Source organism: Vidua chalybeata, chromosome 3 (genome assembly GCF_026979565.1).
Source record: "Vidua chalybeata isolate OUT-0048 chromosome 3, bVidCha1 merged haplotype, whole genome shotgun sequence".
Lineage (NCBI taxonomy): Eukaryota > Metazoa > Chordata > Aves > Passeriformes > Viduidae > Vidua > Vidua chalybeata.
The window spans coordinates 109,396,246-109,415,629 of record NC_071532.1 but is presented as its reverse complement, the minus strand read 5'-3'; positions in this window follow the sequence as shown (position 1 = coordinate 109,415,629).

The following is a 19,384-nucleotide window of genomic DNA, read 5'->3' as shown; positions in this document are numbered from 1 at the left end:
TGAGGATAACTCCAAGTAAAAGAGAACTTGACTTGTAAGAAATGAATCTTGGGTTTCCTCCTTGGTTTTACTACAGTGTCACCTTGGGAAAAGGCCTAGCAACACTTATGCTTTTCTTTTTCCAGGTGGAAGAAGTGGGACATTCCTGTTTCAGCGGATCCACAGATAAAAACTACAGTATAGCGAGTATCTCAAGAGCTCTAGGAGAAATATTAAGCAAAAGCTAATCCCTAGACCTCATTTTCAATTCATCTTTCCCTGCATACTCTGAGGTCTACTGCAAGTTAACTCACACCAGTTTGTATCCCCTTGGATAACCAGCCTGGCTTAGGGAAAGAACAATTATGTCCATACCAGTAAATTCAACATGCCTGAATTAAATTCTCCATGGCCAAGGCCACCTGGCACAGGATGGACTACATCCATGCTCTTGAATTCCCTTAGCTCCTTGATCACATGGATGCTGCATCTGTAGGGGCTTTTGGCAGGGGTACTTGTCTTTTTCTCATTTCCGAAGGGATTGGGTGAGAGTGAAAGTCATAGAGACAAATAGCTTCCTACTCACACAGTTAAATGATACCAATCATAAAGTTTCAATGCTTAGGAATATTTCCTGGAGCTTTTTAGTTTATGAGGATGGATACCAGCATCCTCTTATCCAAGTGTTTTGCCAAGGAGAGCACAAGGATGCAGTCAGGGAGAGAAAGGGAGACTCTAATCCTTTGAATAAAGCCTGTGCCTGTGACCCTAGTTGGTCATTATTTTCCTTTCCCTTGAATTCCTCCTGCCTTGTCTCTGTCCTACTCATCTCACCAAGCTGCTGAAGTCCACTTTCATGTTTGGATCCCACTGGGATAAGAATGAAGAATTCACAGGATGCCACTTTCTAATCCACTCTCATTACATGAAAGCCCTTGGAAAGGCATTAACATTTCCCTCTGTTTTCTGTTTAGTGTCTTGATTAAAGTTCCTAAAGACATTTATCTACACCTGATCAGAAGCACTGAATGTTGGAAACTCCATCCCTTGCCCTGGAAATGTGTTCCAGTTCTACATTGCCCTCACAGTTTAAAATGTGTATCTAATTCTTCATTCCAATTTCTCTGCTTCCAGCTTTCAGCCACTGGATTTTGTTATGCCTTTACCTGCCTGATTAAACAGCCTGTTAGTTCAGGGTAGTTTCTACTTGAAAAAGTAGTGCTGCTGTGTCTTCATTTTCTTTTAGATAAGTCTGGGCTCTTCAAGTCTCTGATGATAAGATGTTTTCTCCCACCTATCTGGGAGCAATTTTCCAACTTATTTTACTGCCATTAAGGACATGAGAACACGGGTATTGTAGACCCTTTTACTCCTTCCTTACTATTTCCCTGTGGTGGTAGGCAGTATCCAGTAGGCATATTAACCTTTCCAAACCTGGAACTCCCTCAAAAATATCACTGACCTGATATTGCCTCCTGTTATTCCCTTCTATTAAGATTCCAGTCCACTGTAGTCTGGAATAGTAAAATAAGCAGTGGCAGAGCATGGTCATGGTCTCTTAAACTCTTCCAGGGAGTCACAGAACCATGGAATTAATTGGGTTGCAAGATTCTTAAGGATCATCCAGTTCCACCCCCTGTCATGGAAATTCAACAGTTATGCATATTGAAAGAAAAAAAAATATTTTAAACTAACCAAGACACGAGGGTCAGACACTTGTTGTACCTGTTCATCATATCAGCCTCCTGTGAGGAGATGGAATGGAGTGGATGTTGTCACAGATGCTGCACTGCTTCCACATGGAACACAAGCTGCTTTGAGGGATTTGCACCTGAGAGCCAAAGCATGTTGTTGTTTGGGGGAAGCAGGGAAGAGATTTCAGTTCTCACATTTCCACCTTCAATGCTTCACACATCTCCAGCACCTGTTTTCAAGACTGTTTTCAATGAAAGGAGGGTGGATCTTGTTATGGTGAAGTCAAACTTTCTTCTGTCATGTTTTTGCCAGAGATTATTTCAAATGTTTGTGCATTTCACTGTGAAAAAGACCCCTGAATTCCTGCAGTGTTTTTTATCATGATTTGGGTCACAACAAAAAAGATAACTTTAGACTCCTTTCCTTGCACACATTTTCTGCAGGCACAGGAACTTTTGGCACTGATTTTTTCTCATTGACTTCAATGGCTGAGCCTTTCCTCCCAAAAGCAATCCAGATTTCCATCTGTGAATTACTTCCATAAAATCAGGACATGTTATTTTATGCAAAGGCTTTCCTGAAATCCCCCCCTGGAGCTCCTAGCACTTGTCCTCCACAAGCCCCTCATCTAAGGGTAGCAGAAGAAGTTTGGCTGAATCAAAAGGGGTTACTTGAAGCATGTGAAGATTTCCAAAGGGGTAGAGCTGAGATTCTAGGTGTGGCATCTCCTCCTCAGAACAGGAACAAGATGCTTAGCAGGAATTCAGAATAGAACTTTACAACCAGGTAATTATCTAAGAGAAAAGCCTCTCTCTTAGCCAGTCCCTGACTTGCAGGAGATACCAGGGTGGTAAGTCACCCTTTACATACATGGAGTAAGTATGAGATGCGATATTTAAGCTGAAGGAGGGCAGGTTTAGATTAGATATTGGGAAGGAATTCTTCCCTCTGAGGGTGGTGAGGCCCTGACAAAGGTTGCCCAGAGAAGCTGTGGATACTCCATTCCTGAAAGTGTCCAAGGCCAGGCTGGATGGGGCTTGGAGCAGCCTGGGATCGTGGAACCCCCCTTCCACTCATGGCAGGGGGTTGGAACCGGATGGTCCCTTCCAACCCAAACCATTCTATTTCAAAGGCTGAGGTAGACTGAATCCCCTCTCAGTTTAGTTACTAAATCTGATGCAATATTTGTAAGTCCTGCAGCCTCACAAAGGCACAAGTTGATTTGAAATGGTGTCACATGTCCTTAACAATTTTCATGTTCAGTGAATCAATAAAGACCACGTCTTGTGTTTGGTTCCTCCTTGTGTGGCATCAGTCTGAACTATGCAGAAACCCAGACTTGAGCTATTATCAATATTCTTACATCTATAGATCTTTGGAGCTTGAGACAGCCTTCAATTATCTGACAAAAGGAGCTATGAATAAATGGAAAACACTAATTTTTCTTCATTTGCATGAAGAAAAAGAGGTAGAAGGTTCAAGAGTGTTAAGCTCTCCAAAGACAGCGCCTACTGTGCTTTTCTTGTCTTAGAAACAAACATTTTTAACTGTGTAGTCAATAGCTAACTGAAGTACAATTGGATAAAGCTCTGGATATTATATGATTTTATGAAATTCTTATGAACTCTGTACTTATTTAGAGACAGTTTAATGAACCAAACCATTTCATTATCACCTTCACTTAGCCAGTCACAAACACGAATTTCTGTGTTGTGTGCAAGAGCTGCAGATTCTGTGAGCAATACAACTGTAAACAGCACTAAAAGTAAGCATGAATGATTAGCTGCAGTGTGGGAAATTTAATTTGAACAGTTTTGACAGGTTGTGTTGCTTGGGTTGAACTTGAAATAACATCTTGACATATCAGTGGTTCTTGTGCTTTTCCAGGCTGAGTTGTTCCTTAAGGTGTTGAGTCATATAACTTGATGATGGAGTGTCAAACATAATGTGTTAAACCTGAAGAAAGGAAATAACACGTACCATGATGATCAGCACATGTTAAAATATGTTTTACTGTTTCTAATTAAAAAGAGTAGATTTTCAGTTATTTCAGTTCAATCTATAGCAGCAGATTTGAAATATCCCCGCTGTGCAAAACAAAAGGTACAGACTGTTTTAAATGGATGGGAAAAAAACAGATTAAGATATTTCCATTTAAATTAAACAATAGTTTATGGTTTGGGGATAAATAGTTTAATGTGTTTCTGTGAGGCTAAGGATACCCTCAAATGAATTTCAAGCCAAAATATCAGCACCAAAAATGCTGAGCAGAATAAAGCCCAGTAAAAAGCATCCACTGGGAAGTATGTGATGTCAAGTGGCTTAGTGGTATTTGCATGCAAGGAGATGGCAGCTGTATAAGTGAGAGATAACAGAAGAGTTGAGATGGAAAGCAAAATTTATCATAACATGTCTAGTGATGATTAAAAGCCTGTGCTTATTAGTTGCATAAAATGTATTACTAAATCATTTTTGGAACATATAATTTTCCAATTATTTATGCATCACAGTAATTAATGATAGGAGGGACAGAGTCAATGATTCACTGTGTAATACATATGGTAGTTACCTGGGGAGGAAAAAATTACAGTGCTACCAATTATTTGCTTTAATGTTTTTGTAATTATGCCCTACACCCAAGTTGAAAATTTCTTTAATTCTTTTTTAAACCCTTCATTCCCAACAATGAAAATGCTTTCTTTTTAGCCTTCAATTAAGTCTAATTTTTAAACTGCCATCCAAGAAATATACAATTCCATAAATGCCTTGTTCCTTTTTATATTTTGCTGGCAATAGTCTTCAAGTATGAAATCTTGCCCTTCAAGCATCTTATTGACGAACTAATTTAGTCACTCTGAAGGATGATTTCTGTTTAATACTCGTGGCTTGGATTTATGTGATCTCAGGTTTTTTCTACTTTAGTCTTAACTTTTTAAATGCAGGAAAATGAACCAAGGCTCTTGCTGTTTTTCACCACGTAGGACTATATTCCTGTGTGTGGGAAGGGAAGAGGAATCCTGCTTTCAGCAGAGTCATAGAAACATAGAATCACAGATTGTTTTGGGTTTGAAGGGACAATAAAGATCATCTCATTCCAACTTCCTGCCATGGGTAAGGGCACCTTCCTCTAACTCAGGTTGCTCCAAGCTCTGTCCAGCTTGGCCTTGAAGACTTCTAGGGATGGGGCATCAAACAATGAGTCAAATCCCTCCAATATTGTCTATTCTGCCTTTTGGAAGTGCTGGCACTGAGATAAAATTGCACCATTCCTAAATGTTTGGGTGGCATGGCATGGGGTTTTTCACCTTCAACCATATCAGCTTGTGAAACATCTCTCAGATGCTGTTCATGACCTAGCACTAGGGATTACTCACAGAAAACAGTCTAGATGCATCCATCCAGTTTTGGGAAAATAAGTAAAAATTATGTACATGAAAACTCTTTTGTGCCGATTTTCGCCAGGAGCAGAGCAATCCCAAGATTTGGGTGGATGCTTTAAACTTAGCTATTACCACCCTTGATCTAACCACACCAGAAAACCACACTTGATTTGAACAGAAAGAGCAGAAGTCCTGCAACTTCCCATACTTAATCCCATTTCCACCTGGGACCCCCTGAATGCTCCATGCTGTCACACAGCACATCTGGAGGGATCTTTTCTCTTCCTGCTCCTACTCAAAACAGAAGTCAGATCAATTTTTTCAAAAGACCAGGCTGCATTTTCCACATAACTGTTGGCATTTGGCGATGACATGATTTCCAGGGACTATACTGAAATTTAGTGACCTGATATGAACTTTTCCCTTGCTAGGAACTGTGTGCTAACAACCTCAGTTTGCTGACAGCTATGACAGACAGAAGTCATCTATTTTCTGTGGGCTGGGCATGATGTTCCCAATTGATGCAACTCCCACAGGACAAGAGAATGCATTTCCTTTGAGCCACAACCAAAAGCCTTTCCCAGAGTAAGTTTAGTAGTGTTGAAAGGATTTATTTAATTATTTTCCTTTGAATAAATGAGCTTGGAGGGTTAGACTTTTTCTGTGAAGAAGATATAAAAAAAATTTAAAAATAAAAAGTGTAGCACATTTTGGCAGATTATGTGGGTGGTATATGAATCAATAAAGCTTCCAGCTATGCAAAGCCTTTGGGTGCATTGTGATGTTTGTTTGTTTTTATTTATTCCAAACAGATATAAATATGAATAGTTTGGTGGGTTTTTATATCTGCCAAGAAATGAGAACGTAACCCTCCCCCTACCCTTCCTTCCTCCCTGTTGTAAGTATACCCATAATAAGCATTTATTTATCGCAAACATCCATAAGGGAAAACCGCTGATGATAATGACAGAAAAATATTCTTGAGAAGCTTCCCTAAATGTCTGCTCAGACATGTGAATGGGATATATTCTGGAGATTAGATAGCTGTGTCCTTAGCTGAGTCTGCTGTTGGACTAAGGACAGTTTGGTGGAGGCAATGACGAAGTCAGTAGAAGCCTTAAATGATCCCAAGTAATCCAACACCTTCTGGGTTGCTGGCATAATCCTGATTTTGGGTAATAAGACCTTGTCCATGTTTTAAATTGTCTGTGGCAAGAACAGTTTCAGGGTGGATTTTTCTCTTCATTTTTACCTGAGCTATTTAGTGTGCTTATTTTGGCCAGAGCGGATTTCTGGATCTGGCTTACATGGAGCTGTCCCAGTGCTTCTGCCTTGAGGCTTTAAATACCAAAGGTACCAAAAAGTGTCTGTGCTGGCCAAAATCTGTCATGGGAAAAAAAAGATGTGCCACTAATTCTCACAGATTTTTTCAGGTCTGCTGTAGTGCATATTTGAAAACAAGAGCTCCAGGTAAGAACAGACTAGAATAGAACAGAATAGAACGATTTCAGTTGGAAAGGATCTACTATGATCATCTGGTCCAATTGCCTGACCAGTTCAAGGCTGACCAAGACATATTGTTAAGGCACTGTCCAAATGTCTCTTAAATGCTGGCAGGCCTTGGACATCAACCCCCTCCCTAGAAAGTGTTTGAACAGCCTCTTGGCCATGAAAAACCTCCCAGTGCTCATTCTAAACCTCTCCTGGTACAGCTTTGAACCTGTGTCTTATCACTGCATACCACACAGAAAAGATCAGCACTGACTTCTCCACTTCCCCTCCTCAGGAAGCTGTGGAGACCAAAGAGGGAAGCCCTTGCTCCTACATTTCATAAGAATATGAATAGGAGGAAAAAACCATAGTAGCCATTGCTTTCCAAGAACGTTGCTAGGAACTTTTCATTCTGCAAGGATACATCCATGGAGAAGAATGCAGACAGGACCCACGCAGTAACCAAAATGTGGTGGATATCTCACCTAAAAAGGAGTTCAAGGCTCATGTCCATTTCAGTGATGAACACTTGCATTTCAACAGCCTTCTCAAAAAGGCTGGAAATGTTATTGTTGCAACATCGAGATTCTTTAAAGATCTTGTCTTCCAACCAGAAATTGCCCACTTTCAATATTTTACATTTTTGTCCCCTCTGGGAATGCAACAGATCTGGAGACGGAATAATAGACCATTTAGATTCAGAAAGAGATTTAGATTCAGAAAGCAAAGCGGACCTGTACAGTCCCTGATGTTCAGTTTGGGCAGCAGCCACTACTAAATTGACACTGCCCAAACTGAAAGGGCAGTTCATGGGACTCAAAACTGGACAAAATGGATGACATTTACTTTCTTTGCAATGACAGAAATTAGACTAATCATCATAATGGTCCCCTTTGATGTAAAATATCTAAGAGCTGCCTATAATTGGGAGATAATTGGAACTGGCTGGTGGAAATTAATCAATTTTATATGTAGAGGTCGATGATGAAAGATTTGGAAATAAGACAATCCTTATGTGTCATGAAGCAGCAAAGTCCTGGAGGGTTGAATGTCAAAGTGAAAATCATCAGAGTGAAACTGGAAGTCTGTGATGCAGCTGTTGATATCCAGAGTGACTTCCTGGATTTCCATTCAGTCGAAGGAGAAAAACTGGTTGAGGGTAAAAATTATGTCTAAAAATTATGTCTAAAATGTGATCTAAAATCAATCACATTACTTTCATTTTAGTAGTTTCACTTCCTGAGAACCAAAGCTGAGTGAGGAAGACAACGGCAATGAGATGTTGAAAGTGGTGGAAAGTGAACCTCATCCTGTGTTTCTGGTTTTTGACTTGGATTTTTGAAGAATGTTACAGAAGCCTTACAACTTTTGGCTGTGTGGCTGCAGTAAATTGACATAAGGCTGGATGATCTGGTGGGAAAGAAATCTAGGATGCAGCCAGAAACTATGGATATTTGTCCGGTGATTTTTTTTTCCCCAGTTTATTAGCATTGAGGTCTTGAAGAAAGCGTACAACTGGAGATAATGTCAGCAAGGGCAATTGGTGGAGAGTCTGCCTACAGTTTATGAGGTCAGATTTAGAAGGTTATATGTAGCAAGGGTGGTCACAGTTAGACTGTGCCAGCTGGCCTAGAACAGAGTCATAGAATGGTTTGGGTTGGAAGGGGCCTTATAAACCATCAATTTCCAGCCCCCTTCCATGGGCTGGGATACCTTGCACTAGCCCAGGTTGCTCCAAGCCCCATCCAAGCTGGCCTTGAACACTTCCAGGGATGGGGCAGCCACAGCTTCTTTGAGCAACCTGTGCCAGGGCCTCCCCACCCTCAAAGGGAAGATTTTCTTTCTGATACCCAGTTTAAATCTCCCTCTTGCAGCTTAAGGACATTCCCTTTTCCTGTTACTACATATCCTTGCTAAAAGTCCCTCTCTGGCTCTCTTGCAGCCCTTCTAGGCTCAAAGCCCTTGGAAGGCTGCTAAGGAAGCCAAGAAGACAAGAAATTGTAGCAGGATTCAATGGGTTGGCAAAGACGCAGAATTTGTGCTTTTTTATGGTGAACATTCTTACTTCCCCTTAACATTGGGACAGAATCCTCATTTACTTAGGAAGTTCTGGAAGCTCAGCTTTTAATTTCTCTGTCTTGGAGATACACAGATATTTTTTTCCAAACCTGATCCTAAGTGATTTGACCAACATCAAAAAATTTTAGAAACTGGACATGCCATTACACCTGTTATTACCTAGTACTACTTTTCTACCCAAGGTTATTGCATAACTGCTTCTATCCTATATTAGTTCATTTTTATGCCTTTTGTTTCCACCTCTCCTCCTTCCTTCTCCTCTCCAGCAACCCTCACAATACCTTCTCCTGCTTTTGTCAGCTCACAGCAGTGCACTGTTATTAATGTCTCCTCTCATTCCCAGCCCTTTCTGCAACTCTTTCCTGTTGTTGCCTCCAGTGACATGCAATGATGATAATGGGATCCAGTGCCACTGGCATGCTACCCCAAAGCCCTACAAGGACTAGTTCAGAGGTACAGAATTGTTTAAAAAGCCAGGAGCTTCTCTACCCAAGGGGAAGAAAAAGTGATTGCTTGCTGCGTCAGGAGCTGAATGCTCCTTGCCACTTCCTAGCAGAGCAGTTTAGAATCAAGCTCCACTGGATGATAATTGTTTTAACTACCATTGCGGTTCTCTTTTATCCAGGGGCATGGCTGGGGAGGATGGGTGAAGTTGTGCAACTGATGTCTGCCTAATTTGGAGGGTATTCCTAATTGATTGGGATAGATCACCCTGCCCTCCCTTCTCTCCCCTCCCCCCACGGAGATGCCGTTTGAGCCTTCACTTTACAGCTTTTCCAAAGAAGTTTATGCTTTCTTTACACACAGTCTGCATAAAAACAAAGTGGGCCAATGCAAATATCATCTGAAGACAGCCAAGATTAGAAACTACCTCATTTTGTTACCAGGAAGGCCATAAAAAATCAGTAAACCACAGTGATGTACACTTTTTATAATGCAAAGCTTTGTAACAAATGCAGCCCAGCTGACAAAGTCTTTACAGAGGGAAGATTAGTGGTAAGAATGGCCATTCAGCTTCTTTGAGTAGAAATGTGTAATAATCAGATTCCCTACTTTAGATGTTCACAAAGGCTGCTCAGGTAGCCCATAAACACAGACTCAATGAAAGGAAGGATGTGCACTCTCTGAAGAGCAAACCACAGTCCCTGAATGAGCTCTGCATGTTTTTCTGCACTGACTCGACTGGGATGATAGAAACTTCAGTGATCACAGAATCACAAAACTATTTGGGTTGGAAGGCATCTTAAAGCTCATCCAGTTCCACGCCTGCCATGGGCAGGGACACCTTCCACAATCCCAGGTTGCTCCAAGGTCCATCCAACCTGGCCTTGGACACTTCCAGGAATAGGAACACTTTGCCCTACTTGAGCTGGGAACCACCTAGACCTGGTTAAGAGCCAGCAGGAGGGACCACAGCAAGCCTAAATGGGGCATTGCTGTTGAGCTGGGAGCCTCAGCTATATACAGTTGGGAAGATGTTCCGCTGTGATCCAAAACCATGAATCTACACCTTTTCCCTTTTAGTCTCTGTCTTAAATTAAAACCAGACTTCCTTTGCACAGGGAATTGAAGGGTTTGACTCCTTCATTTCCATGTTTCTGATATGCTTTGCCTCCGGAAGTCATCAATAAACTGTTTCAACTGAGTTACTGGGCATTAATGAGAACAATAAATTTCCACACATTAGATCACTAATTGTATCAATAGATGTACTCTACCATTGAGACCAACAATTTTCACCTCATGGCCAACTTTAATTTCTTTCCAATTTACTTCGTTTTATGCAGAATTCTTAGTTGTTCATTGAGACATACTCAGACTTGAGCTCTGAAAACCCCTAAAAATCATTTAAGGATTCAATGCTTCCACTATCACTTGGGCTCTGTACCCCTGTTTTATCAGTGAGAAGTCCTTTTGGACTGATAATCTATTCATTGTGTCCTGCAGCATCATTCCCTGCTTCTCTTAAGAGTTCATCTAATCTAGTGCTGCTGTTGTCAATTAATGATTTTGAACATTGTCTGCTGGTGCTTACAGATTCACTGAGATTATGGATTTTATTCCATTTCTTTCATATTTTCCAAAATGTAAGTATTTTCCTTGATTTTTTTTTTTCATTGAAAACATATACAACTCCTTATGCTGTGTTTGCAGAATTGTGGCTTAGATCTGAAATGAGACAGGCAATAGAGTTCATTTTTCCTGTAGACTTCAGATTTTTTATCAAGTCAATGATATAAAAAGACAAGTTCCTAGAGGAAGTCAGGAGTTTCCTCATTAAATCATTATATGTAGACAAATTTTTATTTTGTCAAAATTAATTTTGTCAGGTAATGTATTCACCTGTCCTTATAGAAGCTGCAGAAGCAGTTTCTTGCGTCAGGAAAAGAATTGCTGATCACTTACTTTGAAAGATCTTTTGGCTGGTGCTTGGGGCATTCGTGTGTGATGTGAAAAAGTGCAGAAAAAAATCCCTAGTCTGCATGAAAGACAGCACTAACCTGAATCTTAATCTCTCCCACCACAGCTATCCAGGACTCACACCGTTCATACTCTTTATTAGTTAGAAAAGATTTTTTTTTTTTTCTACACGGCTAATGCCAACTATTCTAATAGACTGAGGAATTTTATTTATTTTCCTCCAGGATCCTATCACAGTGTGATATCTTCTCCAAGTTTTGGCAGGCAGGCAGGCAGCCAGCCAGAATAACCATGATGATATCAGATGATAAAATAAATACCCTTTCATTTAGTCTGAGAATCTTAACACTCTTTTTGTGCTGTCTGAGTCAAAATCTTGGTTTGTACCTTCTGGTTTTTGGTGGAGTATAGTAACCACACTACAGGTTCTCATCTGAATTCTGCTCCTGAGAGCTTGGTCAGAGGAACAAGCTGCTGGTTGTCAATGCAGGCTGGAGTTTTGAGACATCTCTAGCTACCCTGTCATTCTTGTGCTACCTGTTTAAGGCAGCTCAGCCCCCTGTGAGCATCACTGAGCTCACCTTATTTGGCAAGTTACTCTTATTTTCATGCAGAGAATGATTTAAGGACACCAAATCCTACACCAAGCAAAGAAGATATACTACAACCAAAAATTAATAATAGAGAAGGTTCAGGAAAATCATACACATGCAAAACTTAAAGCTCAGCCTTGAGTCTTGGGTCAAGAAAATGCCACTGTATGTGTAATCTAAGGCCACCAATGCAATGTCCTCACATAATTCAGCACAGGAGCCATTCTTTGATAGTAAACTGATCCAACCAAGTGGGAGTGCCTCATCCATCTGGATATTTCTTTATGACTTTAAAAAAATAGAAGAACAAATGCATTTGGAGAAGAGTGGGGACTTGTGAGGGATCAGTTTAAAAGAAGGGATTAAAAGCACTTCATACAGCCCTGAGGGGAAGCAATAGTCTACAGGCATTGGAAGATTGCAAGCTCTAAAGATTGAAAACAAACATGTGAGGTACTAGGAGACGGTTTAGTTGGATCCCCTTTTCCCATGTGAAATTGTGGGTGAATTTCTAGATAAACTTGTTTTCAGGGTGAGCTATTTGCTTAGAATAGTGTTGTGAGCAAGTGTGTGGGAATTTAAAAAATGCTAGGATGGTGCCTAGAAAAATAAGTGTGAATTGACTGTAGAATGTATCTCTATCCAGGCTTGGAGATAGTTTATCATAATCAGCTTTTCCATCCATAACTCAGAGGATATTTTGCAATATTAAAAGCAGAAACTTCTGGTCACTTGACTATTGGTGTCTTACAGCTGTAAGGATGTGAATGGTAGGTGTTAAAATCAGCCACAGGAGGGCTCTTGCTTTATTTCCCTGCAAGCCTTTAAACATACTGAGGATAATAAAGGAAGAAGCCTATTCAAGCAAGGACAGACAGAGGCTGAAAAGATCAAGTCAATCTGTGCTCGAGCTCCTGTCAGAATGGACAGGAAAGGAATGCTCTTATTCATTAATAGTTCACTGTGCATTTCAGTTTGCTTCCTTGTAGAAGCAAAAGTAATTTCCCCTTCTATGATTATAGCTCGATGTCATGCTCCTCCAGTGACAGGTTCAGTGTGTACAGTGGAGGTCTGGATAGGAGGACTGAGAGAAAGATGGAGTTTCCAAGGCAGTGCTAAGCATCTGCTCCAGATCATCTAAATTTGGTGCTGTTCTATTCATTGCCAAAGCGCTTTTTCTCATTTTTGTTTGTATTGCCTCCACTGTGGCTTGAGGACCATCAGTCAGTGCTACAATGATTTCAAAGAGTCATAGAATGGCTTGGGTTTGAAAAGTCCTTAAAATTCACCTCATTCCAACCCCTCTGTCATGGGTGGGTACAACTTCCACTAGCCCAGGTTGTTCCAAGCCCCATCCAGCCTGGCCTTGGACACTTCCAGGGATGGTGCAGCCACAGCTTCTCTGAGCAACATGTGCCAGGGCCTCCCCACCCTCACAGGGAAGAAGGAGTTTTCATTATTGTCAGACCAGTTGTAACATATGGTCTTTTCTGAAGGAACAAACACCCTCAGTGGATCTGACTCAATGCATCTGTTTTCTTCTTTCCCTCTGGATATTCCCTCTTATCCTGTTAGATTTACTGGTGCTGGGAGGACCTTCCTACCAGTCCTGATCTCAGGCTTCCTCTTTGTCCAGGAGATACCAGTCAATCTTTCCAAGTGTACCGACATGAAGCAACTTTATCTTCTTTTCTTTGAGGGCATCCCTATTAGAATTTACTGCCATTCCGGAAAAACCTCCCAGAAAAACCTCCCTGTTCTTTGCAAGCCCCTCAAAATCAATCATATCCAAGTGCAGGGGTCAAATTAATCCCTTCGTACTCAAGGAAGAGTTTTTCTTGCTCTGTTTTGCTTATGCTTTCCATATGAAGCATTTGGGGATAGAGTGGATGTGTAGAGAATTGCTTTCTTCTTGCCATGATCCAGAGGAAAGATTTGGCACCCCTTTTTTTGACACCTTCACAGTAGTGTCAGGAAAGAAGTTTCCAACTACAGCTCTGAATGAAACAGTGTTGACAATTTACCTCTGATCTCCCTCATCTGAAGCATTATTTTTTGATCCACTAAATGGAAAGAGATAACTCATCTAACATAAGAATTGCTGCTTTGGCAGTCGACATCTATCCACACTCATAAAATATCTTCTCTTTCTGAGAATATGTAAGGAAATTCAAATCAATAAATTAATGGGTACCTCAAATATTGAAGAAATAGATTAATAAATAAAAAGATCAATAAATCCTTAGTTTTTAGTTGGGTGCCTCAATCTGTTCATGAAGTGATCAAACCACCCAGATATGTTTTTTTAATGGATTGAGGCAAAGGAGAACAACACACTCTTTACACATGAAATTGAATTTTTTTCTTTTTCCAGAATTTCTGCCCTTGCCTATCTTGGCAAACATCTTCTATTGCAAAGCTTGCTTTTGATAACATTTTTCCAAGGGAAAAGCATTTCATCAGGTAATGCACAACCAGCTCTTTAAGATACAGTTTCTCTGACTGAATCCTTCACAGAACACTAAATGCCATTTTTTCCTGGATTACCTACATTTTTAGAAGCATTTACCCCTTTGGGTGTTAAGATTCAAAGGAAAATCCATCCACAGGTGCCAGTGTCGGGGATGTGAACCGTGGGAGATGCTGTGCTGTTTGTACATCTGCACCTGGACTGTTTTGAAAACCATCCCCACCACTGCTGCCTCTGGCATTTATCCCCTTTCCAGGCCCATGATGGTTTTTTACAACCCCCTGAGGCCCAACATATCTGGCCATCAGGACAGCAAGTCACCAAGCAGCAATGAACAGCAACCATGTGCAGAGAATTCCTTCAGAGGCTCTCCCCCCCCCCTTCCAGATTTCTCTGCTCCTGAATGCTTGTTCTTTCATACTTCATTGGAGAATTTTGTTATCTATGTGAGATGTGGCCGGGCTCAGCGCGGGAATGTCTGTGGCAGAACATCACCAGAACACACTGGGACAATTGCTAGGAATGGGGCTCTTCTTGACCACAAGAAATGCAAATAAATAAATAAATAGAAGAAATAAATAGAAAAAGGAGAGGTGGGGAAAGGAAAGTGGGGGAGAGAGGGGGGGAAAAAAAGACAGAGCTACTTTTTTCCCCCCACATTTCTTCTCCGAAGGAAGCAGCAGTGTCTCCTTGCAGAACGACAACCCTCAGGATACAGCAGTTGTCTTCAAATCTGTGACCATAAAAAATCATTATCTCTGTGAAATACAGCAATTTGGGAGATAATCAAACAGTGACCAGGGGGCAGAGCTGCCAATCTGAAGGATTATGCTCTGTGCATGCTTGATTCTGTCTGACCTTCCTCCGAGCCAGCTGTCAGCTTGGCGAAAACGCACACGGATCGACTCAGGGCACATTCATTAGACTGTCTTCGGTGAAGAAGTCATTTGCATAAAACCCCAGCTTTCTTAATTAGTACTTCATTTTTCCCTTGACTTATTTTGTGGCTAAGTTCACTTGCCTTTTTTTTTTTTTTTAACTTGCCGAAAAATAAAATGGGGGAGGAGATTTCCCTTTTTTTTTTCTAATGTGGGGGCAGGAGGGAATACGACTTGCAAATTAACTCTGTGATAATTAGCCTATTAACATTTTCAGAGATGTAGGAGGTTTCCAAATGTTAAAAAAAAAAAAAAAAAAAAAAAAAGAGAAGGGGGAAAAAAAGTGTGCAGGGGAATACAGGAGTTGAAATTTATTATCTAAATTTCTGGACTTGCAATATTGAAATGTTGTGAAAGAAAAAAAGTCCATGTTGAAAAAATTTTCTCCTTTATTTACAATGATGCATGCTCTTTCACATTTGCTTAGGAAAATGATACTTCATAATTTCCATTAAAAGAAAAAGAAAATTTTCTGTGATGTTAGAAAAATAAAAAATTTTTCTTCTACTACATGTAATGAATTGTTTGGATTAAGAAAAAATTGACCACATAACTGCAGTTTATCTAGACTTCTCCTGTATGCACCAATAATGATTTTCACATCCCTTAAAAGATTGAAAAAAATAGTTGTGTCAAAATACAAATTGCTGTACGAATTTAAAGTATTCAGTTAAGATGCACCACACTTTACTGATTTAAGATTGTTCTGTGATTGCTGGTAACAAACAAGCAACAGGAATGATTGTCTTGCATTGCAAGGAGTGTTCAGAGGGAAGAGAGATGCCAAATTAGTGCAGACATTATCAAATTTGCTCTTCAGTTCAAAGTGGATGCTAATGATGCTTGTTCTCTGTTTGATATTCTGCTCCTGCCTGATGTAGGAAGGTGTTTCTGAGTGCTCCTAAGTTTAATCACAAACTAGTCCAACTTACATTTCAGTACTGCTGTCAGAGCTTAATTATTGCACAAGGGGAGGGAAATCTTGAAGTCCAAGCAACACCCCTGTTACTCACTGACAAATCATAAAATAACAGAGGTAATAGGAATACACATCCTAGCACGCTGCTTTTGTGGCAGAATTCTGTTTGAAATGATGAAAAAGCAGTAAAACCTGCTGCCAGAATTTGTAGTTTCCCTTCCATCATGTGAGAGAACAAAAATGTAACTGGGAGCATCTTTATTTCAGACATATATCACAGCTCTCCTATGGTTTTTTTCATTTAAAAATTTGGTTTTCCAGTATAGGACTTGCACAGAGTTTCAAGACAGGAAAGGTAGCTGCTGTCAAGATATTGAACATCCCTAAATTTGAAGAATCAGGACCAGCCTTTGGAAGACAAAAAAATTCAGGTGTTTATTAGTGAAATGAATAGTGCCAGGACCTGTTCTCAGGTCCTTGGGGCAGGAGGCTCAGATTGGTTGGTGTGTAACAGTGAATTGCCTCAGCCTCCAAAACACCATGAATGCATCCAGACTGCCCAAAAGGAATTGTTCTTGGCCCACACCAAGACCCCAGATATTCAGTGAAATCATCTGAGGTAGCATTAGTTGGCCTGGAAAACACGCTGAAAATTATTCTGGATATAGAACAGTATCAACGGCCACAGTTTAGTGCCTGTGTCCACTTCCAGCAGGGCTTCATTTACTCAGGCAGCTGCACCCTCCGCTGTTTCCGTTTGGGAATTAAAACTAGTTCTGAGGTCCATTTCAGATTTTGTTCACTTGGGTGTTACAAGCAAGATACTTAAGTAAGTACCTTGAAAACCTGTATATGTGTATTTATAATATTAAAGAGGAAGGTTAATGAAATATCCTGGAGACTGTGTATGTACACTTTTAATAGACAGAATGAACACGACAACATGTCAAGCTCTTGCTTTTGTGAGTTATAGATTGTTATAAATTAATTAACAGAAGTGAACTGCTTCCAAATTTCAACTGCAATGGCCTGCGCCAACGGACTTCCACAGCACTGAACACAACTTTTATTTCCTGTCTGATGTCTAATAAAAGTATTTCAAGTGCCCCAAGAGCAGCTGTAGATATGGAAGTCAAATGCAAAGAACACAGAAGTCAATAGAAAGATTCCAAGGTTTACTCCAGCCTTTCTTGCACTTTCTACCAATTATATCTGGAAGCTTAGGGGGGCCTGTCAGAAAAAGATCTAATCTTCAAAGATTTTTATTTTTTATGTGTAGACTAAAGACAAGATACTGAATACTAGAAACTGCCCAGTAAAGCTGTATCAAAATAGAAAAAATCCAAAAATGAAAGTCTACACAGTTTCATTCTCATAGAAAGAAAATCTCATGGGGAAAAGCTAGATTTTAGAGCTGACCAATGTTCCATCCCTTTGTAAATTGCACTACACGTATCCTCAGTGAATTTGGGATATATCCAATGCACTCGCAGCCTCACAGCATTTAAAATCTCTTGTCTGTAGCCTTTGATGGACTCCTGTAACCTTCTGTTACTCTGGGAAAATTTACTAGATTGCAAAGGATAAAAATTGATTTCATTATTGGACCAAAAGATTCAGCAGTAATTCCCAGTTTAGTTACTAGGGACAATCTAAAGTCTAGTTCTAACCTTTCCACGCTACTTTTATGCCCTCTCAGTGCCACCACACTCAGCAGATATTTTCATTCAGCTCTTAGGCACAAAACATCAATTCCAAGACTCTCAGCACAGACTTATAGGTACTTCACTCATGTTATTCAGAGTTCTCTCCTTATTCTATTTCCATCTGAATTAAAGCTACAATTCAGAAAGGTCAAGTTCTCAGATGTAAATAAAATATTGTTCCTCTGACACATTCATATAAGTCCAAGAGGAGTCATCAATCACTGCTGGTTGATTCAGTACAGTTACAGCAATTTTAGATCCTTATAAAAGAATTCATTTTGTATTTTCAGTCTAGGCAAAGGTCATCATATCTAACTTCTCCAATACCAAAATTAGGCATTTAGTCTGAAGTAGTCAGTTATGTTCCTGCTGTAGTTGAAAGGAGACAGATATGAAATATCAAGAAATAAATAAAATCTAACTAAAGAAGGCACCAGTTCTGTGATGGGATAAATTGTTCTCCTTGGGATCTAGCCTCTCCTTGCTGACCATCAGAGCCTGTCTTGACAGATAACTTAGTGAAGGAAAATTATTTCTAGAAAAGTTCAATGAGATGAATCAAGGGTTTAATTGCTTGATTACATGGTATAGACAGTCTTGAAAGCTTTCTTATCATTGTAGTAATTTCAATGTAAGATTATTATTATTAATAATAATAATAATAATAATAATAATAATAATAATAATAATAATAATTTATCCTAGTATATTTTGAGTTGGAAAGGACTCCAACTCCAATTACTTTACCTGTAAAGTAATTCAGTCCATCCCCTCTTCAATGAGCAGAGACGTCTTCAACTAGACCTGGTTTCTCAGAGCTCCATCCAACCTGACCTTGAATGTTCCCAGAGATGGACCCATTTTCAAACTCATTTACTGTCTTCTTGATTTTCTGATGAGTGGGGATTAGGTGACGTGTCTCAAATCCATGAGTTCTTGGTGCCTGGAATACACTGAATACTCTGCAGTGTTCTACAGCTTCCGCTGCTGCTTGTTTGTACGGCACATAATTATCTCGTCATGCATTATCCCAAGGCTCTGAAATCTTTGGGACAAAAGGCATCTCAATTCCAGACAGAGACTCAAAGAAACAATGTTCAAAATCACCATGGCTGACTCCCAGGAGAAAACATCTTCCAATGCTACGTGGGGGTGTCTATGTGGAGCAGAATGCTCCTGTTTCAGGAGGCAAATTTTGTGTCCAATACCAACACATCATTGTTCAGTTCTAAATGAGGTTTCTACTCTTCACACAGAAAAGAAACCAAAAAATCCATAATAAAATCCATAAGTCTGAATGATAAACTCTAATATAATAAAAATATGAGTTCCTGGGAAAGGGATGGAGATACATGTCCAACTTTGAATATATTTCTACCTTCGATCTCCAATTTGGTGACTAAACACCAAAATGGGATTTGTTTCTCTAGCTGTGTAGAAATAATAAGAAAATTCCAAGAATCATGGAACTATTTATGTTGGAAAAGACGTCTAAGATCATTTAGTCCAAGCATTAACCCAGCACTGCCATGGTCACCACTAAACTATGTCCCCAAGTGCCACATCCACATGGCCTTTGAACTCTTCCAAGAATGGTGATTCCTCTACTTCCCTGAGCAGCTTGTTCCAATTCCTGACAAATCTTTCAATGAAAAAATTCTTAATATTTAATCTATGTCCCTCCTTGTGCAACTTGAGGCCATTCCCTCTCTT